Source organism: Puma concolor, chromosome D1, assembly GCF_028749965.1.
Source record: "Puma concolor isolate L17-30 chromosome D1, mPumCon1.1.hap2, whole genome shotgun sequence".
NCBI lineage: Eukaryota > Metazoa > Chordata > Mammalia > Carnivora > Felidae > Puma > Puma concolor.
Window position 1 is genome coordinate 9,478,236 of NC_141676.1, and position 24,461 is coordinate 9,502,696.

A 24,461-nucleotide genomic window follows, 5' to 3' on the forward strand; every position below is an offset into this window, starting at 1 on the left:
CCCCTGCTGGTTCGTAAGCTCCTGAGGTGAGTGGGACAGGGCACCATCCCTGAGCCCCCCCCCCCCCACCAGAACTCAGCACCATTGCAGACTGGGTGCTCACAAAGAATTGTTGAGTGGGCTTGGAGGTCAGAAGCCACCTGCCCAGTGACCTCTAGGGCAGCAGAAAAACAAGTAAGTCGAGGGCATGGGACAAGGGATTAGAAGCGCTTGGGTACCCACCTGTTGGAAAATCAGTCTTTTCATTTGCAAGACTCAGAAGAGAAGACCTAGGCAGTTAAATCTTGGACCAGGGGCATCTTGTGTCTTGGTACCCAGACCCCAGAAGAAACTGGGTATTTGAGGCCAGGATAGAGTGTTGATGGTTGGCCAAGCAGGTCAGGGCTCTTGGTTCCATGAGCCTTTTGCATCCTTGCTCTCCTGCTGAAGTTAGAGCTGACCAGACTCTATCGAAAGTACAGGACTGGGGACTCAGGACTCAGGAATCCTGGCTGAGCCATCCTGGGTAGGAGGGGTGCCCTCCCTGGGCCTCTTGTCCTCACTTTGAGAAATTGTATCACCATCGACCGGTGTAGTTGTAGACCATGCTATATGCATGCATGTTCTATAGTGGTTGTGACAAATGCCACAAACTTAGTGGCTTGAAACAACACAGGTTCATTATCTTACAGGGGTCAAGTCTAAAATGAGTCCTTCAGGGGGCACCTGGGTGGCTCAGTCGGCTAGACTTCAGCTCAGGTCATGATCTCTCAGTCCGTGAGTTCGAGCCCCACGTCAGGCTCTGTGCTGACCGCTCAGAGCCTGGAGCCTGTTTCGGATTCTGTGTCTCCCTCTCTCTCTGACCCTCCCCCGTTCATGCTCTGTCTCTCTCTGTCTCAAAAATAAATAAACGTTAAAAAAATAAAAATAATAAAATAAAATAAAATAAAATGAGTCCTTCAGGAGCTGGAAAGGCGTGGCCAGGGTCACGTTCCTTCTGGAGACTCTCGGGGAGAATCAACTCCTTGACTTTTCTAGTTCATAGGGGCTCCCCACGTTCCCCCACCCATAACCACATCATTCCGATTTACGCTTCTGTTTTCACATCTCCAGACTCTTCTGCAACTGCCCCTCTCTTGTAATGATCTTTATGATTACCTCAGACCCACCCAATATAATCCTGTCTCAAAATCCCCAACTTAATCATATCTGCAAGATCCCTTTTGCCTTGACATGTTCACAGGGCCTGTGGGGGGTGCATTATTCACCCTACCACAGTGCCCCACAGAAGGACAAACATGGCAAATAGTTTTCATTACGAAATACTTTAAGCTTACAGGAAAAGGTGCAGACGATAACGTAACAGAGATCTGTGTACCTACTGCCAACCTCAACACTTTACCATGTGTGGCTCTTGTTTTCTCAGTAAGAAAATATTTTTTCAACGTTTTTTTTTTTTTTTTTTTTTTTTTTATTTATTTTTGGGACAGAGAGAGACAGAGCACGAACGGGGGAGGGGCAGAGAGAGAGGGAGACACAGAATCGGAAACAGGCTCCAGGCTCCGAGCCATCAGCCCAGAGCCTGACGCGGGGCTCGAACTCACGGACCGCGAGATCGTGACCTGGCTGAAGTCGGACGCTTAACCGACTGCGCCACCCAGGCGCCCCATGAAAATATTTTTAAAAAATGTAGCAGATTCAGTAGAAGCCCCAGTGTAACTCTCCCCAAACGTCTCCTCCGTTCGAGAGAATTCAAGCATTTTCTTAAATTTGGCATCTGTGTTCATGGCTCTCTATTTTTAGTGTCTTTTTGCTGAGCTCAAATCACTGAAATCGAATGAGTTGCATGCTCATTGGATGTGACACCATGGGAGTCAGCTGCTGGAAGCTTCCTTGGCCCCACCCTCCCAACGCAGGCCACTATCCCACTCAAAGAGTACCGGGTGGGGTGGGCGGGGGATGGCTGGGGGGTTGAGATCGGAGGTGTAACAAGGAAGCCAGCCTGAAGCAGAGGTTAAGGTCAATAAGCCTGAGTGAGAATTGTGGTCATGTTACTTCGTGGCTGGCGTGACCCCTTGGAGGTTACTCAGCGTCTTTGCTCCCGTTTCCTCATCTGTAAAGCCAACAGAATACTTGTCAGACTTGTTCAGAGAACTGAATGGGATAAGGTATGAAAACATCACGTAGAACACAAACAGCGTTCCCATGGCCAGAATCATATTTTTGTTGGTTACTGTTGTAATTGAAGGCGTTCCCCAGGGCAGAGAGGTAAGACAGTCCTCCCTGAGCACAGGGAGAAGATTTGTAGCTCCAGGGGACTGTGGGCAGATCCTTTCTTGGCTGGCTGTACAGAAGGTTCCAGGAAAGCCCGAGGCACGGTGGGTGGTGGGAACTTCCCAGTAGCTCTGCCTCCCAGGGAGAAAAACTGAACTTTCCAGAGGCCAGGACTGCCAGCTTTCTGGGATCTGCTGCCCTCCCCCCACCCATTCCCCCCCACACACACACACACGGTGGTGTAGCCTGGAGCCCACCCACCTCTCTGCCCCAGCAGCAGGAAGCAAGCTGGAGGGGGCTGACAGCAGGTGGATGGGCTTAGGAACCTGGATCCTTTCCCTATTCCGCATTGCTCAAGGTGAGATTTCCTCTGATTCATCTTTGTCTTCCTCCTGCCCCCTCCCTGCCGCCCCCCCATACCTGGTGCTCGGGAAGCTACATGACTTTGAGCTGCTGTCGGCCCTCCGGGATCTCAGGTTCCCATTTCCAGGGACCTGTTACAATGGAGGCTCCCAGCACGGCACTGCTGACTGCCAGTTGAGGGAGGGCCCCTGGCTGCCCAGAATTGCTCATGTTTCTGAGAAGAAGCTCAGAGGCCAGGGGCCCTGGGAAAGCCTGTTCCCCATGAACACAGAGTGTCCTATTCATGGATGAAGGCTCAGAGCACTTGCCCTCAGGAAGTTGGGCAAGATACAGCGACACACAGACAGTGGCAGAGCTGGGGTTGCAGCCCAGTCTGTTTATCTGACTCAGTATCTGTGGCTGGGGCCATCTCCTACCCCTGCCCCTGTCCCTGCCCACCACCAGTATCAGGGCGAGCTCCCTGGTTCAGGGGGGACATCTTTGATGCCTCATGTGACCAAGACCCAGGGCTGAAGCTGGAGAAGCTCCTTAGGCTCTGTAGTGGGGAGAGCACACACAAACTGTACCCCAAGACCTCACTGTCAGAACCCCTGTGCCCCCCCAACAGCAGCTCAAGCCCCAGGTAAAGGGACCTTCCTTCTCCCTCCACCTGAATCTCTATCTGCAGATCAAAATCTGGCTTATTGTGGAAGACTGGAAAATAAATTTTCCCTTTATAGGGAAAAATGAGACCTTTGTCCCTAAAGTGGACACGACTGATGCCATAGCTAGAAATATATTCAGCCACAAATGGTAATAATAATAATAGTAAGAAAAATAACAATAATAATAAAAGAAACCCTGACCAACAACATCTTAAAGAAATAGTTGTTGGGGCGCCTGGGTGGCGCAGTCGGTTAAGCATCCGACTTCAGCCAGGTCACGATCTTGTGGTCCGGGAGTTCGAGCCCCGCGTCGGGCTCTGGGCTGATGGCTCAGAGCCTGGAGCCTGCTTCCGATTCTGTGTCTCCCTCTCTCTCTCTGCCCCTCCCCCGTTCATGCTCTGTCTCTCTCTGTCCCAAAAATAAATAAACGTTGAAAAAAAAATTAAAAAAAAAAAAAAAAGAAATAGTTGTTTATTTCTCTCATATAAAATGACAGGCTGGGCTGTGGTCTTTCTCATTCTCTTAGCTTTCCCCTCATGGTGTCAAGATGGTTGCAGCAGCCCCATACATCACATTTTTATACCATGTTCAGAAGCAGGAAACAGGGGGTGATACCAGGCAGAGTTTCTTCCTTATCAACAAGCAAAGACTATTTTCAAGAACCCAACCCTTTCTTCACATCATTGGCCAGAGGGGTTATAAAGTCTTCCACAGCAAAGCCAGAAAGGGTGTATCTGGCCTTCCCAAGCTTCACAGTGAGAGGAAGACAGGAAGAAAGGTTTGGGGGATGACTTTGAGTCAATTGACCCCAAGTACCTGCCACAACTGACCAGCCCAAGGACGCCTGATTTTGGACAACTAGACTCAGGTGCAAAACGTATACGATTTTCTGATGAAGGGACCAGAGACTGACCTGCAAAGTGGAGGAAAATTCTTCTGGTTTGGACTGGAAAATAGAGTTTTAAAACTTGTGCCTGAGCATGACAGACAACTCCCTGGATGAGACTTCACTTTCAGGTGGTGTTCCAAATGTTTATCGAGGTGTAAACAAACACCCCAGGGGCCCCTGGGTGGCTCAGTCTGGTGAGTGTCCGGCTTCAGCTTGGGTCACGATCTCACAGTGCGTGAGTTCGAGCCCCACATCGGGCTCTCTGCTGTCAGCGCAGAGCCTGCTTCGGATCCTCTCTCTCTCTCTCTCTCTGCCCCTCCCCCACCTCTCTCAAAAAATAAACAAACATTTGAAGAAAAAAAATCCCAAGATGTAATGGCTTAAGCAGGATAATTTATTATTATCTCTCATGGTCTAGGAGTCAGCTGGGTTCAGTGGGGCAATTCTCACTTGGGGTGTCATGAGGTCGCAGTGGGGGCTGGAGCCCATCTAAAGGTTTCTCTGCTTCAATGTGTGGCTCCTGGGCTGGGACAGCTGGGGACCCCAAGCATTGCTCTTTCCATGTGTTCTCTCCACTTGACTAGCCTGGATGTCCTCACAACATGGCGGTCTTGGGATTGTCAAACTTTTTTCAGGGCAGCTGGCTCCACCCTAAACAAATGTCCAAAGACAGTTTCCATGAGAGCTTTGCAGGGCTTCTTAAGGCCTTGCCCTGGAAGACCTAGAACATCCCTTCCACCTTGAATGGAAGGAAGACCCACCGGAACCTGAGGTGGGGGAGGGGCTGTTGAACTCCACGTCCTGACATGAGGGAGGAAAGGACTTGATGGCGGCCGCGGTGATCTGAGGTCATAGGTGACCTCAGTGTGGCTAACCTTCAGTGAGGAAGGAACAGTGAGGCCTTCATCCGAGGCACAGAGAGGCCCCGAGGGAAGGAAATATGCAAGGAGTGACATCAGAAGAGGGACCCACAGAGTCCAGAGGGAAGTATTGGTAATGAAATGCTGACCTAGCCCCAAAGCGGCTCCCTGAACAACCAGTTCTGAGAGGCTCTGATCTTGTGAAACCGTCCACAAGGGAGGTGTGGCCAAATCTCCCACGAGGCTCCTGGGGGACAAGGAATTGCCTGCGTGGGAGCCTAAAAACAGAGGCAGAGAAGGGCCTTTGATGGCTGGGGTGGGGATGCTACTGCGTGGTCCGGAGTTGAGTGCCTAGGAACCCCGTGTGACACCATAAACACTTGTCTCGTTGGGGGTCTGGCCTTCTTCTCACCATCCTTTAAATCAGGAGGTGGCAAACTACAGCCCGTGGGCCAGACCCAGCCCTGGGCCTGTTTTTAATCCAACCAGGACTAAGAATGGTTCTAAAGGATTTCAAGACAAGGGCGGTGGCGGCGGGGGGGGGGGGGGGGGGGGGGGGTATGTAGCAGGCATGCAAGTGGCCCTCGAAGTCTAAATATTTATTATTTGGCCCTTCACGGAGAAAGGTTGAGGGCCTCTGCTTTAAACAAAGAGCGTGACTCCCGCCGGTGTCCAGAGAGCTGATTTTAAGTGTCACTAACAAAGTTACTTCCTTTTTGACTCTCTCTCAATCCTCGCTTCTTCTGGGACCAGGGCTCAATTGGGGGCGGCTCCGTCCTGAACACAGGACTCACATTTGCAGATGTCCTTTACCTAGCTAGAATTGTGTGGTCTTGTTTTGTTTTCGCTGTGTTTATATCGTCAATGCCCTTCACGGCTCTGACGTTGATTTTTTTTCACCCATTATGTACAAATTTCCTTTTGAAATAAACTCATTACATTAAAAAGTAGGAGAACTTCACGAACTTTCTATTTACTAGAAAACAAGAGGGGGCGTGTACTGATGTGGCAAATAAATAGTGAGGGCGGTGTGTGAGTGACTGCGTTTAGGTGTGCAGGCTCTAGGCTTCTGCCTTGGTCCTTCTCTGAGTCTCCTTCTAGTTCTTCCCAGTCAGATGTGTCCATCTCCCAGGCTCTTCAGCCCCATTCACATGCCGGTGACCCCCACGCCTGCACTGCTAAGTCAGCCTTCTCTGAGTTCCAGAATGTCGAAATCAACCACCAACGGGACGTCTCCACTTCAATGATCCAGGGGGACCTAAAATAGAACGTTTCCACAAGCAAACTTCTGCTCTCGACCCCACCTCTTCCAAATGAGGCACAGTGATTAGATCTCAGTCTCTTGAGTCAGGCAGAACAGGGGTCCAAGTTCCTGCTCTGCCACTTACTACTACCTGACCTTGAACAAGGTGCATCATCATCTGAGTGCCAAATGGACTTATTGAGAGGAATAAATGAGATAATGGAGGCACCGCACTCAGCACAGAGTTGGGTACATAGAAAGCTAATGTCATGGGGCGCCTGGGTGGCGCAGTCGGTTAAGCGTCCGACTTCAGCCAGGTCACGATCTCGCGGTCCGTGAGTTCGAGCCCCGCGTCGGGCTCTGGGCTGATGGCTCAGAGCCTGGAGCCTGTTTCCGATTCTGTGTCTCCCTCTCTCTCTGCCCCTCCCCCGTTCATGCTCTGTCTCTCTCTGTCCCAAAAATAAATAAACGTTGAAAAAAAAAAAAAAATTTAAAAAAAAAAAAAAAAAAAAAAAGAAAGCTAATGTCAGCCATTACTATCATCATTAACTTTTTTTTAAGTTTTATCTATTTATTTTCAGAGAGAGAGAGAGAGAGAGGGAGCTCGAGGGGCAGCGCGTGTGGGTGGAAGGGCAGAGAGAGAGGGAAAGAGAGAGAATTCTAAGCAAGCTCTGTGTGCTGTCTGCCCAGAGCCTGACACAGGGCTAGAACTTAGGAACCATGAGATCGTGACCCGAGCTGAAATTAAGAGCCGGACGCTTAACAGACTAAGCCACCCCGGTGCCCCAGTCATCATTAACTTTTAAAGTTCTTATTTGAAAAATTGTCACTACAATACAATTGACCTCTTCGTGGGTGTACAATTCTTTGAATTTTATTTATTTTTTACTTTTTTAATGTTTATTTATTTTGAGAGAGAGCGAGAGCAGAGCCACCCAGGTGCCCCTCAATTCTTTGAATTTTAGCACATCCCCAGATTCGTGTAACTATCCCCATGACAGAATACACAACAATCCTGCCAAACCTCCCTCCTGCTGGGCCTTTCCATTCCCCACTGGTGACCTCTGGCAACCACTCACCTGTTCTCCCTCCATACAGTTTTGCCCCCGAGAACGTCATAGAAATAGAACCTGGCCGTATCTAACCTTTGGAGACTGGCTGCTTTCACTCCGCCTGAGGCCTTTGTGATTCATCCGAGGCGCTGTGTATCAATAGTTCCTTCCTTTTATCGTGCAGGGGTAGACACACGCTGAGAATTGCTTCCTTTCTTTTCACCACGCCAGATGGACACAAACAGACTCCACAAGGTCTTGGCCTAGAAATCCCTTTCCCTGGGGAAGCTGGTGGCCCCCATACTTTACCTCAGCTGCCCTTCCTCTCAGTCCCCCACAAGCCTTCCAAAAAGAAGAGGCTCCGAGGGGCACCTGGTGGCTCAGTCGGTTAAACATCTGACTTCAGCTCAGGTCACGATCTCACGGTTTGTGGGCTCGAGCCCCGCGTCGGGCTCTGGGCTGACATCTTGGAGCCTGGAGCCTGCTTCGGATTCTGGGTCTCCCTCTCTGTCTGCTCCTCCCCCCGCTCACGCTCTGTCTGTCTCTCAAAAGTAAATAAACATTGGAAGGAAGATTTTTTAAAAAATTAAAAAAAAAAAAAAAAAAAAAAAGAAGAGGCTCCAAGTCTAACCGTATGGTTTGAGGGAGAGAAAAACCCTTGGTCCCCTCCGTGATGGTAAATGGAAGACACCAAGGGGCTGACAGCTGGTGTCTGGGGGACAGCACTGATCCCGGATCCCTGCGTGGTCCATGACTTGCCATTTGCAGTCATCTGGCCAGGCAACGTCAGGGCAACCTGTTTTCCTGACACACACACCCCCCCTCCAACGTACTAGTCACAGGACGGAAAAGGCTGGAGCCCGTGAGTAGGAAGAAGAATTTCAGAGGGCGAGGGAGAGGTTGAGCAGAAGAGACGGACTGCTTGTGGCCTGAATAACATCTTTCTTTGCACTGTTTTCCTCCTCCAGATTGGTTTGGGGGCCCGGCCCAGCTGCCGCCTTGGCTCCTGCTCAGAATTCTGGTCTATGCGCACGTCCTTTCTCGGCACTGTTAGAGAACAGAAGTGACCCTGGCCTCCGAGTTGTCCTAGGAACGTCTTTTTTGCCTTTTGTGTGTCCTTCTGTCCATTCCTGGGTATCCCAGGGCTGGGTCTTAGGGCAAACGCACATTAAGGAGAGACAGGGAGGGAGGGAAGGAGGGGGAGAAGGAGAGAGTTTGAACCTCCTTGCTTCGTAAGAGCAAAGTCTGGCGGCCAGGCCTCAGGGTCTTTCTGACCCGCCTCGGGCCCCGAGGGGACCCTTGGTGGCAGTGGCATTAACAAGTGGCTTAGTTCTGCCGTTCACTGTGGGGCTAGTGAACTTCGGTTCAGGGAGAACGGGCTTGTTCTGGGTCACAGGGCAAAGTGAGCCATGGGGTTGGGCTCTGGCCAGCTGGCCTGGGTGGTCCGGCTGCTGCTGTCATTTTCACTTCCTCTGGAAGTCCCACGCACCTGACCTCAGAGGCTGCTGCCATATGTGTGTGTGTTTCCCCAGGGGATTGTGGTTCATGGCTCTTCTGAGCAGTAGGTCAGCCTGGGTAAGACGACAGGGTTAGAGCTTTCCGACCGGTAATGGAAACAAGGCCAACACCCAGAAACACGAAAGCATTGACATCAGACAAGTGAGTTAGAAAACACGTCCCGTCCCCTAGACGTGGCAACAGGGCATTCGAACGGCTTCACGGGTTCTAATCCTGGCTGTGAGTGTTGTCTGCTACTGGCCCACAGAGCAATTCTCCGGCAATCCGGAGAATTGCCTTGGTGGACAGGAGCCATCTAGTCATGACACCCTGTTGCGGGCGATTTGCCGCAAAGACTTTATGACACAGGGCTACAAAATCCCATCCCCTTGTGTCGAGATGGAACAGCCCTGTGGTGCCACTGACTCCAGAATTCCCAGAGGATCTGGCTGTGGTCAGACCTCAGCTGAAAACAGCCTTGCCTGGCCTCTCCATCTGCCCCTTCCTGCTTCCCCTCTTTTTTCTTTCTCTTTCTTTCTTTCTTTCTTTCTTTCTTTCTTTCTTTCTTTCTTTTTTTAGAGAGAGACAGAGAGACAGAATGTAAGGAGGAGAGGGGCAGAGAGAGAGGGAGACACAGAATCCGAAGTAGGCTCCAGGCTCTGAGCTGTCAGCCCAGAGCCCGACGCGGGGCTTGAACCCACGAATCTCGAGATCGTGACCTGAGCCAAAATCGGATGCTTAACCGACGGAACCACCCAGGTGCCCCCTGCTTCCCCTCTCTGACCGGCTGTCATCCTGAGAGCTCTCCCTTCCCGTGCCCTGTGCACAAAAACCTCTGTCTCAGATTCCGCGTCTAAGGAACTCAACCAAACTAGCAAGTGGGACCAGCACGAGGCAAAGTTAAGGGGACCTCGTTTGCCAGAAGAGCTCGGAGCTTGTGGACAGACCAACCGGAAGGAAATCCTTCAACCTGTTCCCAGCTGGGTAACTGACATTTAAAGTTCAGCAGGTTAGGGGCACCTGGGTGGCTCAGTCGGTTAAGCGTCCGACTTCGGCTCAGGTCACGATCTCGCTGTCCGTGAGTTCGAGCCCCGAGTCGGGCTCTGTGCTGACGGCTCAGAGCCCGGAGCCTGCTTCCGATTCTGTGTCTCCCTCTCTCTCTGGCCCTCCCCCCATTCATGCCCTGTCTCTCTCTGTCTCAAAACATAAATAAACATTAAAAAAGTAAATAAATAAGAAATAAAGTTCAGCAGGTCAAAGGGGCCCACCCCACTTTCTCCAGCATGGGGCTCCCGGGTTCCAGCGTCACACAGAGAAAAATTGCCCTCTGCCTGACCCCTGGTGAAGGCACTCAAAGGGACAGGGTCCGTGGGGTGTCTCTTTCTTCACATGATCAGCCCCTCAAGAGGCACACAAGGAGGAAAGCCGATGGAAAGGAAAAGGTATCTCCTCCCTGCATCTCCGCGCTTCTCCAAACCACCTTCTTCCTTTCTCCATCACCCCCAAGACCACCCACCACTTCTGCAGCTGCCGCCCAAACACCCACCAGGTGCCAGGCACCCCTCCAGGCACCGGGATACGGCGATGATCACCACGGAGCGGCCTGGCTCCCCGAGAGTTCGCGTTCCTGTCAGTGGAGGCTGGAAAAGGGACGTAAGTCTATTAAACAGAAATAATACTGACTACTGTAAGGAAGAAACAGCAGTTATTTAGAGAGAGACTGAGTCCTAGGGGGATAGGCCACTTTGGATAGGGGTCAGAGAAGGCCTCTAGGAGCTGACCCTTGAGCATAGCCATCAGCACCAAGAGGCCAGTCCAGCAAAGATTTGGGGCAAGGGCATCCAGGCAGAGGGAGCAGCATGTCCTGAGGGACATCAAATATGTCCAGACTGGGAGATCCAGGGAGATCTCTGGGGAGCCTCTCGAGATTGTTTTCCCTTCCGTCTGGTTCCTCGCAGGGATCGTGATGAAAGCAAGAACTCGCCTATATCTGCCTGACCTTCGTACACGTTCACATCGAGGCTCATCGTGACAAGGGAGAGAGCTCTTTGCTGGGGTAGCCTCTCCTCTTCCGGACGGCGAGCTAGGTCCTTGAGAAGGACAGAGGACAGCCTCGTGTTCTCTTTTCAGGGCCTCAGGGAGCACTGGTACAGACTGCTGGCTCCCGCGTGCCGGGGGTAGGGGGTGACAAAGCTTCCTGACCGCGCGCGATGCTCCCTCTCACTTCCCTCTGGATGCAAATGCCTTGGAAACTGACCAACCAAGACGGTCCTTTTTGGCAACGTGGGCCCCACATGCTGCTTCGAGCCCCGCGAGCAGGGGCCTTGCGCTCTTCTCCCAGGAGATGCGGAGCCGGGCAAGGTTACCGGTTAACGTCCCAGCAGGCTCCCTGCCGAGGCCTTCTCCCCCGGGCATCCTCACCCAGTGGCTCAGCTCAGCCCCAAAGCTGGCTTCCTTCCTCCAGCCTCCGAGCCGTCTGGGCACCGGCGTGGCTCACGACGGTCTAGTATACTTACTTGGTCAGGAAGACGTCCGAGGGCCTCAGTGATAGGTCAGATGATTCGACCCCTATCCCAAGGCACAGGCTTGCTTTTGCCATTTCAGGGAGGTCCTGGAGGGTTTCTCTTTCGGGCCCTTCAAAAGCCATTCTCCACCAGCCAATGTGGGCAACACAAAGAGAGACCCAGACCCTGCCCGAGGGAGACGACTCCTTCTGCCTCTGCCCTGACCACCACTCTGGCAGGGAGGAGAGTGAGAGGCTGGGGAGGGGACCGACAGAGAGGAGGCGGGAAGGCAGGCCAGATGGGGCAAAGGCAAAGGAAATGGGTGGCCAGTCTGAAGACAGACGGACAGAGTCGGGGGTGGGCAGGCATCAGAGCCGGGGGTACTCAGAGGATGTGGGTGTGACTCCCCAGGGGCTGAGGAACGGGCAGAGGTCACTTCATTCAAAGAAGGCACGGCTCAGTTCTGAGGCAGCCCAGCAGAGAAAGGGGGGTACCTCTCGTGGTGGGCGCCCCCACCCCACCCATGCCGAGCCTCCAGAAGAGCCGGTCCTGGATCTGGACGAGGCCAGCATGTGGGGCAGACTGGATTAGAGCCACACAACCCGGGCAACTCCTCCCTCTGCACGCAGCTGAGGGTCAGGACATGCTCCCTTGGGATCCCCGGCTTCCTACGAAGCTAAGTCCTAACAGAGCTGGGGTCCACACCTGCCACCCTTCTCGACCTAAACTGACACAGCCAACACCGAGAGGGACACCGTGACTTCTAGGCTCCCTTTAACTCTTAAACAACGTCTGATTCTACGAGACTGGGGCGTCAGGGTCACCTCAGGGTAATAAGGGAGGTACAGGGGTCAGAGCGGCTAAGCTGTGAGTGGCTGTTTGGTGGGGGGGGGGGGGCAGTGTTTGCAAAATCCGGGCCACATGAACAATAATAATATGGTGGGATACTTGACTGTAAGTCGCATTCCACAGGGTCGGTCCTCTCAGTGACGCTGTCCGGCGAGCAGAGCTGGTACGATATCATTCAGGTGTCCCTCCAGAGAGGCGAGCAGGACGGGCCTCCACTTCCTGTGCCCGTCACCCTGCCCACGACCTTCAGGGTCTCCCTTTTAGGTGCTGGAAGGAAGCTGAGAGCTGCAATCCTCCCAAAAGACCCCTCCAGACTCACTCACAGCACTCGCTGGAGGCAGACCCGCCAAAAATCAATCGGCAGATTGATTTGCAAATTGAATCGATTTCCCTCTCCAACTCATCGATATTTACTTAACTTCTACTTCATAGAGCAAAATCAATTCAGCTTATTCCCTCCCGGAGCGCCCAAGCTAGAAATGATCTCTCCCCCCTCTAAACTTCAAGCCTGTCTTGCAGAAAGACGGCTTATCACATCATTAAAGGCTGGTCCCAGCCATCCCTCTCCCCCATCTGCTCCGCCTCCCCGAGCTTGTGTTTCTAGCCAGGAGAGTTTGGGCAAGAGACCTCGCTTCCCCAAGGCCGAAGTGTTGACCGTTGCTCAGACAACAAGGCCCAAGCCTCTTTTTCTGATGCTTTTAGCCCTTTGAACTTGTGCTCTCACCAACCCCAGAGCAGCGGGAAGTGTTCTTCCGGACGGCAGAATGCAAAAATCCAGAAATGGCCCCGGTTGCCTGTGGAGAGCTTGCGTGAGATAAAGGCAGGGTCAGGAATCTGGGGTGGGGGGAAAGAACGGGTGATTTCAGTTAGTGCTCGGGTAACTGGAGAGCCCTGGGGAACCAGGAACAATTGGAGGTGTTCCTGTCCTTTACCAGAATACCTTCCAAAGGGATTGGCCATTTAAGTATAAAAGGACACCATCCAAGCACAAGGGGGCAATCGGGAAATTCTTCTATAACTTGGGAGCGAGCAAAGCTTTCTTAATCCTGACTCAACACCCAGAAGCGATACAAGGGAAGATTAATACGTTGCAAGGAATTGAAGTTTGGCGTGGCAAAAAAAGTTAAATTAGATTGAAATAAATACGGAAGTAAAATGAAAAAGACAAATGATCAACTAGTTAAAAAAAAAAAAAAAAGATTCACAACTTGCATCACAGAGAACGCGTTAATCTTCTTAGCGTAGAAAGAGCCCCTCGTGTAAGTTAAAAGCCCAGCCACCGGGGAGAAAAATGTACTAAAAATATAACCGGCTTTCGGAAGAGGCAAGGCAAGTGTTTCCAAACCACAGGGAAAGATGGTCAACCTCACTTAGTGAAAGAAATGCAAATTGCCCCAAGGGAACTATTGCTGGCTGATCGGGCTGGCCAAAATCCAAAAGTTGAACAAAATCCTCTTTTGTCCCGGCCTGAGAAAACAAATAGTCTCACACTTTGCCGATGTGAATGCGAACTGGGACTGTCCCCTACGGAAGGGAGTTTGCCAGTACCTAATAAAACTGCATGATCCGTTGATCCTGCAATCCCACTTCTAGGAATCTATCCTACGGATCCACTGCAAATAATACAAAAAGACGGAGGGATGTGGCTGTTGGTTGCAGCTCTGTTTTTAATAACCAATAAACAAGAGTACATCCACACAGCAGAGTACTCCGGAGCCGTAAGAAGAATGAGGAAGTTTCCCCCAAAAGATTAAAAACAGAATTATCGTTTGAAAATATCGCTGGCACCTGGGTGGCTCAGTCGGTTGAGCGTCCAACTTCGGCTCAGGTCATAACCTCACGGCTCGTGAGTTCGAGCCCCGCGTCGGGCTCCGCGCTGACAGCTCGGAGCCTGGAGCCTGCTTCGGATTCCGTGTCTCCCTCTCTCTCTCTGCCCCTCCCCCAGTCTCACTCTCTCTGTCTCTCAAAAATAAAATAAAAACATTAAAAAAAAAATTAGAAGCAGACACTCGGAGAGGCAGTCCTGGGTCCAGTGAGACCCAATCAGACAATGCTTGTGAGATGGGGGGTGGGGCGGTGTCTAACATTCCCCCGGAAGAAGAAGGAGGTCTGCCACCCTCAATGCTGCTGGAAGATAGCCTGGGGATGAAGCTCCATGGGTAGGAGCAGACCTGAGAGGGAATTGCAGAGGCATGGGGCCAGAGCCTTGATGAAACCGTGCCTCAAGTCCACTTTCTGATTTCTCAGCCACATGAGCCAATAAATCTCCTTCGTTGCTAAGCTAGTGTGGGTTGGGTTTTGTTGCTGGAAATCAAAACCCTCCTGACCCAGGCAGACCTCCCTGCTCTCTCATCCATCCACCTCAGGCACAACCTCAGAAGCCACGGCCCTCCGCGGTGGTTTTTCCCTGGAGGTCTCTCACGGGGTCTGGCCAAGAGGCAACCGCACCATGCCCTCCATCTTACGTCAACAGTGAAGAGAGTCAATCTGAAATCCAGGAACTTTTCGGAAACATCCCCCTTCCTAGATGTGGTGGAGAGTGACAGAAGGTCCTGGAAGCTGGGCTTTCGGCACTTTCGTTGTTCCTTCTCACGCCTTCGAGGCCCTCCTAGGGATAACCTGATAGACAGAATTCCCTGGTTCCATTCACTTGTTTCATAAGCATTTACTAAACCCCTGTGTGGGCTGCCCCATCAGGGGTCCTGGGCAAACAGAGAGGGGTGAGGAGCCAAGGACGAGCTGGAGCGGAGGGCCGAGTGATCTGGGCAGGGGGCAGGGGGTGAGGAACGGCTAGGAGTGTGGGCCCTGAATTCAAACAGTGGGTGTTCTTGGGCAGGTTACTCTGTAGTCCCCTGCCTCAGTTTCCTCATCCGTCAAGTGGCATGTTTGACATATATTTAGTAAAGACTCAACAAGCATTAGCTTTTATCATTCATCAGTAATTTTTATTATGATCAGATTCTTTTTTAAGAAAAGGGACTGAGTAAACCCCACTCAGCTGGATAGCTTGGGCCTGAGGACCCCCTCCCTTGGAATGCAGGAGTTCAGGGCTGAAGGGGTGACTAGGCTGATGGGGCTTAAGGCAAACTCCAGAGACCAATTCCAACTCGTGAGATTCCTAAGAGGAAGAATGGAGGAGGGGCCCTCCCTTAGTCCCAGTTAAGTGCAGAGAACCGTATCTCAAAGAGGGAAGGACCCTTCTGGGGCAAGGATTCGACCTTTCCACAACTCCATTCAGCCACCCAGAGTTTGCTCAGAGGCGCTGTCATGGGCCTGGGCCAGGGCCAGGAGCGGAGATGACAGAGAGCTTCCTGTGTCCACTGAGTCCTCAGTCTCCTCTTGGCAACAGAGAAATGATAGTGCTGTGGCACACAAGTGCCTACTGTCACTCGGGAAAGGCTGAAGGGACCCCCGTTAGAGGAGGAAGGAGATTAGCTCCCATCTTGGAAGCTTCCTGGCAGAGGCAGGGTTTGGACTGGAGTTTGGGAGAAGGGTAGGTCTGATATGTCAAAGGGGACAGCTTTGGGGAGGAAAGACTTAAGCGCAGGGACGGGGGTGCAGCCCACACAGGACACAGCGCTAATGGACAGGCAGGAGGGACAACGGGAGGGGATGAGACCTCATGCGGCCCCAGCCTGCTCTGCCACCTGTCAGGCAACTGTGTCCGGCACGCAGGGGCGGCTTCTGGAAGCAATTGTCCCGAAACGTGAGTATCGCTCAGAAGGACAAGGAAAAGCCAAGGGAAGTGTCAGGAACTTGGAGGGCCCCTCAACAGATTTCCTCATTGGTTTGATTCCAACCCTCGTTTCCTTCTGTCTGACTCCTGATTAGAAAGTTCAGGCATTTGGGATGTGTTCTGACCAGTTATGAGCCATGCTTTGTTAGCTGAGTGACTGAACGGAAGCGTGAGATCAGGTAGCCTCAAAGGCACATTCCTGGCTTGAAAACTCTGCCCCATGAAGGAATCTGTTGCCATTCAGATGATGTTAAAGGCAAATTGAACGGGGGACACCCAGGTGGCTCAGCTGAGCGTCCAACTTCGGCTCAGGTCATATCTCGAGGCTCGTGAGTTCAAGGCCCACATCGGGCTCACTGCTATCAGCACAGAGCCCATTTCAGATCCTCTGTCCCCCTCTCTCTGCTCCTCCCCTCTGTGCACGCTCTCAGAAAATAACTAAAACATTTTTTTTAAAAAGGCAAATGGATTGGAGAATTGATCGCAAATGACAGAAAACATGTCTATTCCTGCATCTGGGGATATAGGCCATTTTAATCATCGCACATAGCAATGGCTGGAGGGAGAGAATGGTTCCCCAGAGGAGAGTCCGGATCTAGTATAACCGGAAGGGGGTGGTGAATGTTGGGGAAGTAGGTGTGAATCTTGGGGAAAAAAATCACCAACTCCAGAAAAAAGCAGGGCATCCGGGTTCCTCCCACTGTTACCACCTGCACACCCAAAATGTTGAAAGAACAGCAGAACAGGTAAGCGAGTAGGAAAAAAAAAAAAAAAAACTAGATACTTAATTCTGACTAATCGTGCCGGAGAATTAAAAAAGGCAGGGATGTTTTTGAAAGGGGGTTCCGTGCAGCTAGAACTAAAGAGGTAGGAAAGGAAAGGGCAGACAGTCTCCCCTCCCTTGGGAAAGCTGTCCTGGGTCTGACTTAGGCAGACAGGCTTCTTCTAAGCGTCTGTCCTAGACCACAAGCTTTGTTAGAAAGCCCTCTACCGAGAAAGCTGAGGGGGCACTCAGGGCCCTGCCGGGGAGGTGGGATTGCCCCAGTTGGGAAGGGGGTCATGTTAAGTGCCCTGATAAGTAGTCAGCTTCAGCTCCAGGTACCCAGAGGCTTTTTGGGAAGAGTTTACTTGATGCTCAGATCCTATGTTTGGAATGAGGGGTTGTGAGCCCTTGGAGGAGGCGTTACCCACAAATCCCAACCCTGGGGCGTCCACCAGTGGCTAAGCAGAGGTCTCCAGGCCCATGGGGAGCACTGTAGGTCTGAGGAACCAGCCTCGGTCCCTATTAAAAGTATGTTCTAGAAATATCCTCAGGTCTCAAGAGTGGGTCTGGACCCAGCTGCCCTGCTCAGCGATGCCACTGAATAACCAAGGGTCCCCAGGCTTCCCGGTCATCTCCGAAGCCTGTCAGCCACAAACATCAGGCTCAGGAGATAGAACTCAAGTCCAAGCCCACAAACTGAGCCTTGCAGGACCCCCAGTAGCGTCTTCTGAAGAATCGCCAGCTCCCACCAAGCAGACTCCAGCTACTAATCAAATCAAACTGCTGATGTTGAAATCACCCATTTGCTGCTGGTGCGATCATAGCGACTCCTTTAAAAGCGCCGACCGCCCACTTGGATGCCTCGAATTTTCAGAATTGCAGTCGAGGCCTCAGGGCCCCTGATCTGGAAAACTGCTGCACAGCTAGGCTCCGGGTTCCGGTCACAGCCTGTCTCCGGCCAGCTGTGCTACCTCAAGTGAGGCAGTCACTGAACATCTCTGACCTGCGGTCTCCCCCTCTGCTTACAGCCTGGCTACCTGCCCCACTTCCTCCTTAGAGGCCTCGTTGGTTCCAGCCACCATAAGGTGTCAACTCAGTTTGTCTAAACTCTGTGGCATGTTATGTTTACAGGATGATAACGACTCCAAGAATGCTCTGGTCCCATCTCCAGGAAGCACATGGCCCGTTCTCTAGTAGAGAGAACCAATCCTTTGACATGTCTACCCAGGCCCCTTGTGGCCTCCCACGGATTCCTCCAGTTGAGGACACATTCTGTGGCCACAGACGCAGACAAAGGGGACCAGTCCTCAGAGCAGGGAGCCCGTGACCTTGGCATCACTGTCCCTAGCTGGTGGTCACAGCCCCCAATGCCTCGTAGTGTCCCCAGGTCTCTCCTGCAGAATAAGCCTCACACCCCCAGACAGACTCATCTGCATGCTCTGTGAGCAAGGTAGAAAGAGGTGGAAAGAGCCAACCTGTGAGACAAGGGCCGGGCGGGAGGCCTGTCCCTCAACAACAGGGAACGTGAGTAGGAGCTGAGATCTGAAATGAAATCCAGCACGTAGTTGTCCGAGAATGGACATTTTCCACTCTGCAGGGGGCAGGGAGGGAAGCCTCTCAGAGGATATGTGAGCTGGCTTCTGAAGACTGGGTCGTTTTTCAGGCAGAAAGTTCAGGGCAAAGGGACCGGCTGTGCCAAGTTCTCCAGGTATGAGGACATCGCTGCTGGGCCGCGGGGAAGGGCTGGCGAGGAGGTCCCGGAGGGGAGTGTTGGGCAGCGGGCAGGGCCTTGGGACACACAGAAGAGTCACACTTGTGTTCTTCTTTTAAAGTAGGCTTCGAGGGGCGCCTGGGTGGCGCAGTCGGTTGAGCGTCCGACTTCAGCCAGGTCATGATCTCGCGGTCCGTGAGTTCGAGCCCCGCGTCGGGCTCTGGGCTGACGGCTCAGAGCCTGGAGCCTGTTTCCCATTCTGTGTCTCCCTCTCTCTCTGCCCCTCCCCCGTTCATGCTCTGTCTCTCTCTGTCCCAAAAATAAATAAACGTTGAAAAAAAAAATTAAAAAAATAAATAAATAAAATAAAGTAGGCTTCGAGCCCAGCGCAGAGCCCAATGCGGGGGCTTTAACTCATGACCCTGAGATCACGACCTGAGTTGAGATCAAGAGTCAGATGCCTAACCGACTGAGCCACCCAGGCACTCCCACTCTTTCCTTGTTTTTAATTGAGGTATAGTTGACCCACAATGTTATGTTAGTTTTGGGTGGAAAAGTCACACTTCTCCCCCACCCCCCAGCCCCCAGGGCAGTGGAGAACCCTTGGGGAGCCTTTCATAAAGTTGGGAGGGGCAGAAAAGAGACAAGAGGGCAAGGCCACAGGTGGGAGCACACACAGGCAGGAAACAAGGAGCCTGGGACGCCGGGAACAGCCACAGATGACTGGGGCCTCCTCTCCCCAACCGGCATCAGAAGACACCTCCAGCTATAGGCAAAGCGTGGACACCGTGAAAGACCGAGGACGTCACAAGTGTCGGTTTTCCCAATGGAGGTGCTCCCAGCCCTCTCTGCCTGGCCCCTGCCAAAGCGAGTGCCTCACCCTTCTCTTTCCCTCCTTCTAAGCCCACTAGCCCTGCTCCCCACCTGCCACCTCTCCTACTGGCGGAGGCAGTGTGGGGGCAGGGGCGTGACTGAGCCCAGACTGGGTAACATGGGAACGCCACGGAGCTAGGTACCAGGCCATGGGGCGTAGCATGAATTGTGACGATGAGGACACCCACAGTGGGGGAGGGGGCAGCCAGGGTAGCACGGGGGAGGGTTGGCTCCAGATACCGTAAATAAATACAGGCAATGAAGTTCAGAAAGGCCAGGTGACCTCTCCAAGGTATCTCCAAGGGCAGATAGTCATGGGGTCTTTTAGAAGGACATCATCAAAGGCAAGATCCTTGACCTCCAAAGGCCTCCAGTCCAAAGGCAGAGGCCAGCTCTCCACTGGGCATGATGATTCTAGAAGAGATCTCCAGGGCTGCAAGCTGCTAGAAATGGAAGGGCTCCTGGGCTGTGCTGGGGTCTGGGGATACAATGTAACACGCAGCTCAAAGTCCAGTGGGAAGGTAGACAAGCAAACAACAGCCAGGGCCCGAGGGATAAGGTCCCCGGCAGAGATATGGTGTGCTGGACTCTCCCAGTGGGAGCTCCCACAGAGGCAGGAAGGCCTGAGTTGCCTTAAACACGGGGGCCTTCCACTCTCAATCATCCTCAACGTCCCAGGTCATGGCTTTGGCCTTAACCTCTTGGAAAGGGGGGATCCGGAGCCCCTAGACTTTGAGTCTACATTGCCTCTGGGTTTTCAAGAAGTGTGTTAAAGCCAAGTTCTCCGAATCGCGGCTGCTTCGTCTAGAAATGTACCCGAATCTGCCTCGGTGTCATTGTTTCCAGTTTTGAAGTTTCCGAACTCCAACTTCCTGCACACTTCGCTTTCCTGAACCTCGGGGTTAATCCCAGACACTTGAAACGTTAGCTGTTCACTTAAAACATCAACCCAGTCCCTCCCGGTCCCCACCAAGGTTTCCAGCCCTGGGATTTTTCTTCAGCGTCCTCACCTTTGCACCAACTACCTGGGGCTCCGCTTTTTCACATACACATCACGTGATATACACATTCTAGCAACAAGTTTATCGTTGTTTTTAACGACCACGCTGTATTCCACCTTGTGTCCTGGTCTACGTTTTCAGCTTGTGTTTCCGCCAGTGACCATGGCCTTGGGCAAGCCTGGCCTCCTACAGGTCTCTCACCTCTTTATTTGTAAAACATGGTGACGTGGAAACTCCCAAGTCTTTTCGCAGCCTTAACTTTGCAAGTGTCTTATGACTTTCCAGCTGTGGAGTCCTAAACTGTAATCCTAGGGTGACAGTCCCTAGAAGGGAGAGGCCTCACTGTGGGGTGGGACGACGCTGAGGAAGAAATACGTAGGAAAAGTGATTACCACTAGCCCCGTTCCTTGGCTGGGTGATCCAGATCCCTTCGTTGTTAGTCGAGCCTAGGCAACGAGCCACATTCGAAGATGGGAGTGTTCACCCACTCACTCCTCATAGTGAAGCTACAGCCCTCCAAGCCTCCTAGTCTTTCCCGCCCCTCGATGACAAAGCACTTTTGGAGTCAAAGCTCAAACCCTCCAGACCAGCAGAGTGCTGAGTCACGGTGGGACAGCAGTTGTCGACCACAACCCCACCCCCTGCACCCCCCCCCCCCCCCCCCCCGCCTCTTCCCCCTCCAGTTCTGGAATAAGCCAGTGTCTTCCAGAAAAAATAAAAACAAAAGCAACAACAACAACAAAAAAAACTAGCCCGGCTCTTCTCTGGCTTGCCCTCCCTCCCGCCGCTCCCAGCCCCAAGAGGTGGCTGTCCCGGGAGGCCAGCCAAACGCCCGGCCTCGTCCAAGTCACGAGGAGCTGGGGCTGGAGGGGCAGGGAGGCGAAATCCTGGTCAGCAAAGGTCCAGAGGGCAGGTCACAGCTTTGAAAGAATCTAGAGGCTTGCAAATGGCAGTTCTAACACTCAGGGTTCCCAGAAGGTGGGGAATGGCAAGCAAACGCACGTGCGCGCACGCGCGCGCGCACACACACACACACACACACACACACACACACACTCAGCCCAGCACGAGATTTCCCTTTCACTCTTCCCAGCCAGCCTCTCCCAATGGCTTACCACAGTCAAAGCTCTCCCTCATGACTGCAACTGTGTTTTTATCTGAGCACAGAGCCAATACTTATTATTGAAACCTACTTTCTGCAATAGACCGACTTCCTTCAGGTGGGTCCAATGTCATGCTGGGTCTGTCCGCCTGGATGTCCTGGAGGCCCCGAAAGTCAGCACCCAGGGTCCAAAAGCAAGCTTGCCTTCCCTCCAACCTGCATTTCGTCCCGCACTCACCCAGCTCCTAGGGGCTGGGGGCTCTCTTGCCCACCCCCCCACTCCTTACTTCCACCCTTCGCACTACCAATCAGCCACCTCATCCTGTCTTTTCTGTCCCCCTCATATCTCACATCTTCTTGCTGTCTCCTCTGCTGAGAACCAGGGCTGTTCCCTCCCAACCAGTAACCAGCCCTCTTGCCTGACTGTAATCCACCCTCCGCATTCAATCCTGGAGCCATCTTCTGTTTGCTCGACAGATACAGAGCACCTAGTAACAAGCGTCTTGCAAAATGCTGGAAGTGCAGGATGAAGAAGGCAGAAACAACCCTGCCCTCCAGGAGCTTACAGTATCCAGCAGGAAAGATAAGCAAAAAGTGACTTATGCGTGCATGCTATATAATCATACACACAAGTATTCTATACTTTAGTTATTCGTTGTCACTACTTAACCAAACTACAAATATCAACTCAATTTGTCATTTGTATTTTTTTCAATATTTATTTTTCAGAGAGAGACAGCGTGTGAGTGGGGGGGGACAGAAAGAGAAGGAGACACAGAATCCGAAGCAGGCTCCAGGCTCTGAGATGTCAGCATCGAGCCCAACGTGGGGCTTGAACTCAAGAACCATGAGATCATGAACTGGGCCGAAGTCGGAAGCTTAACTGACCGAGCCACCCAGGCGCCCCTGTCATTTGTATTTTTAACTTGGTTTATGGCATCTTTTGTCTTACAGCTTGTTGTTTTATGATTCCATTGATGTGAAATTCTAGAACGTGCGAAGTTAATATTGAAAAATGTCAGAAGCTGGTTGTCTTGGGGGGCACGGGGAAAACTTCTGGAAAGGGATACAAAGGAACTTCTAGGACAATGGAAATCTTCTGTATCTTGTTTCAGCTGGATTCAAGGGTCAACACTGGCCCTTAAGCATGTAAGATTCTGTGCATTTTATTGTAATTTAAAAAATTAAATCACTCATTTTTGCAAAGAAAAAACAGTTTTGTTGGCTTTTTATCTACTTGATTCCAGTCTGTTCCATATTCCTATAGCTATACCCACAATTTTTCTTCTAGGTATGCCTCCCTCAAAGATGTAACTACATGTATTTTGGACTTACCAAGTTTTTGTAGGACCATATCCTCTGTTCTTTTTCCTTGAGTGCTCTGTACAACTGAAAGGACTTACTAGGAACTACTTTATTTTATTTTATTATTTTTTAATTTTTTAATATTTATTTTTGAGAGAGAGAGACAGAGTGTGAGCGGGGGAGGGGCAGAGAGAGAGGGAGACACAGAATCCACAGCAGGCTCCAGGCTCTGAGCTGTCAGCACAGAGCCCACGACACGGGGCTCAAACCCACGAACCCTGAGATCATGACGTGAGCCGAAGTCAGACGCTTAACCGACTGAGCCACCCAGGTGGCCCAGAACAATTTTAATTCATTTTCACAAACTCTGTGTGAGCCATGTCCTTGATTTTGGTCACTGTCCTGAGGATTCACCTTAATCAGCATTTGCTACTCAAAGTATTTCTCCATTTTATTTTTTACTGGTTGAAAAAGACAAACAGTTCTAGCTTCAATACCACAAGTCCCAGAAATTTTGGATTCTCTCTGTTCCTCTTGCAAATAGGCCAAGTCTGTTCTAAATTCCTTCTTCCTGTAATCAAGTGCAGCTGATCACCAAGGTAGTTGTAGTAACTTTCGGGTTTGCAAACTTGTTGCAACAATTTGGAGCTCTTACAGGAATTGGGAGTGTCATGATTTTCTCTTTGGCAGATTCTTTCTCTTCTGAAGACACTGGCCGTTTTTATTTGGCACAATCCCATCGTTGATCGTCCTCCGCATTGTCTCGTGGCGGCCAGGTGCCACTCTCCCACGTGGCTGAGTCTGTCACCTGCTCTCTGTGTCACTGGACCTCTCAGCCATCCAACTTTTCATTTTTTTTAAGTAGTCAATCTGCCAACTGCCCCTTTATGGCTTTTTACAACCTCAAAAGAACACTCCCTGCTCCAGAATTGTAAAAGATAATCTCCTAGATATTCGTTTAGTAACTTCACGGGTGTTTTTGTTTTTTAAAGGCTTGGATCTTTAATCTGTCTGGAACACATTTTGAAATACAATGAGTCATTTTTTTTTTTCATATGACTCTCCATTGTTTCAACATCATTTGTTGAACCCATTCTTTCTCCCCAAATTTGAAAGGTCACTTCGGCATCTACGAAGTTCCCATAAGTACCCGAATAGGACTGTTAACACTGATAGATCATCTCTTCCTGAGCTGGTACCAACTGCTTAGACGACTTTATATAGTACTTTTTAAACATCAGAGAGGGCAAATCAGGCCCTGAGGGCAAACCCTCAGAACCTTTTTTCCGACAAATGCTTATCAGCTATTCTACACATGCATTCTTCCAAATTTAGGATCATTTCGTCAAGTTCCAAAATGTACCGTGGAGTTTTACAGAAATTGCATTGAATCTATAGGTTTCCATGGGGGACAAATGACGTCTTCACAAAACTGAGGTTGGCTATCCATGGTGTTTCTTCCTTTATGCAGGTTTTCTTTTCTGGCCAGCAGCAAACATTTCTAATTCTCTTCATATACTTCCTGTTCACTTTATTCCTAGGTACTTTAAGCTTCTGTTGCCAGTGTAAGTTAAAAATACTTTTTTCTTGTAACATTTTCTAACTGCTGTTTACTGCTAATAGAGAAGAGCTTTTCTATGGATTCAGTATAAGATTTCCAAAAATAAAACTAATGTAGTATCTCCCTGCTTAGAAATCCTTTAGTGTCTCCAGATCGCCCAGGATAAAATTTAACCCCTTTTTATGGCCCACAGCCTTTCCCCACCTTGACCCTCTATCAGCCTTCCAGAATTCTCCAACATAGACTCTATTTTCC

At 51.3% G+C, this 24,461-nt stretch overlaps 2 long non-coding RNA genes across 2 annotated transcripts; one reads left to right on the forward strand and one right to left on the reverse strand.

Moving 5' to 3' along the window:
• Positions 1–6,012: 6,012 nt before the first annotated feature.
• Positions 6,013–7,822, reverse strand: LOC147576425 (uncharacterized). Its single transcript, XR_015241412.1, has 2 exons — positions 7,398–7,822; positions 6,013–6,267 (listed from the first exon to the last, which is right to left on the reverse strand). It is a non-coding gene; the product is annotated as an uncharacterized LOC147576425 (long non-coding RNA).
• A 13,443-nt stretch (positions 7,823–21,265) lies between these two features.
• LOC147576426 (uncharacterized) lies at positions 21,266–22,547 on the forward strand. Its single transcript, XR_015240784.1, has 3 exons — positions 21,266–21,458; positions 21,796–21,972; positions 22,070–22,547. It is a non-coding gene; the product is annotated as an uncharacterized LOC147576426 (long non-coding RNA).
• Positions 22,548–24,461: the final 1,914 nt, after the last annotated feature.